Source organism: Glycine max, chromosome 1 (genome assembly GCF_000004515.6).
Source record: "Glycine max cultivar Williams 82 chromosome 1, Glycine_max_v4.0, whole genome shotgun sequence".
Taxonomy (NCBI): Eukaryota; Viridiplantae; Streptophyta; class Magnoliopsida; order Fabales; family Fabaceae; genus Glycine; species Glycine max.
The window spans coordinates 29,496,343-29,497,610 of record NC_016088.4 but is presented as its reverse complement, the minus strand read 5'-3'; the positions used below and the strand labels follow the sequence as shown (position 1 = coordinate 29,497,610).

The following is a 1,268-nucleotide window of genomic DNA, read 5'->3' as shown; positions in this document are numbered from 1 at the left end:
TTGAGCATTATAATTTTGAATATTCTGAGAACATGGCACACCCTCCACCCCGTGAGAGGACTCTAAGGGAATTGGCTGCAGGTGAAGACCCACACAAGCATCTGAAAGAATTCCATATTGTCTGCTCCACCACGAAACCACCAGATGTCCAGGAGGATCACATATTTCTAAAGGCCTTTCCTCATTCTTTAGAGGGAGTGGAAAAGGACTGGCTATATTACCTTGCTCCAAGGTCCATCATGAGCTAGGATGACCTCAAGAGAGTATTCTTGGAAAAAAATTTCCCTGCTTCCAGGACCACGACCATCAGAAAGGATATTTCAGGTATTAGACAACTCAGTGGAGAGGGCCTATATGAATACTGGGAGAGATTTAAAAAATTATGTGCCAGTTGCCCTCACCACCAGATTTCAGAGCAGCTTCTTCTCCAATATTTTTATGAAGGACTCAGCAACATGGAGAGAAGTATGATAGATGTTGCTAGTGGTGGAGCCCTTGGAGAAATGACCCCTGCTGAAGCCAAAAATTTAATTGAGAAAATGACTTCCAACTCCCAACAATTTAGTGCCAGAAATGATGCCATTGTCATTAGAGGAGTGCATGAAGTAGCCACGAATTCATCTTCATCAGGTGAGACTAAGAAGCTTGAAGGTAAACTAGATGCCTTGGTTAACCTGGTAACCCAACTGGCCATGAATCAAAAATCTGCACCTGTCGCCAGACTCTATGGTTTATGCTCCTCTACCGACCACCACACAGACCTTTGTCTTTCTGTGCAACAATCTGAAGCAATTGAACAGCCTGAAGCTTATGCTGCAAACATCTACAACAGACCTCCTCAACCTCAACAGCAAAATCAGCCACAACAGAATAATTATGACCTCTCCAGCAACAGGTACAATCCCGAATGGAGGAATCATCCCAACCTTAGATGGTCGAACCCTTCACAACAGCAACAACAACAAAAACCTTATTTTCAAAATGTTGTTGGCCTAAGCAGACCATACGTTCCTCCATCAATCCAACAACAGCAATAGCCCCAGAAATAGCAAACATTTGAGGCCCCTCCACAACCTTCCCTTGAAGAACTTGTGAGGCAAATGACTATGCAAAACATGCAGTTTCAACAAGAGACCAGAGCCTCCATTTAGAGCTTAACTAATCAGATGGGACAGTTGGCTACACAGTTAAATCAACAACAGTCCCTGAATTATGATAAATTACCTTCTCAATCTGTCCAAAATCCCAAAAATGTGAGTGCCATTACA

At 43.1% G+C, this 1,268-nt stretch overlaps 1 non-coding gene across 1 annotated transcript; it reads right to left on the bottom strand.

The window, feature by feature from the left end:
- Positions 1 to 302: 302 nt before the first annotated feature.
- LOC112998044 (small nucleolar RNA R71) lies at positions 303 to 409 on the bottom strand. Its single transcript, XR_003263066.1, has one exon. It is a non-coding gene; the product is annotated as a small nucleolar RNA R71 (small nucleolar RNA).
- Between the last annotated feature and the right edge of the window lie 859 nt (positions 410 to 1,268).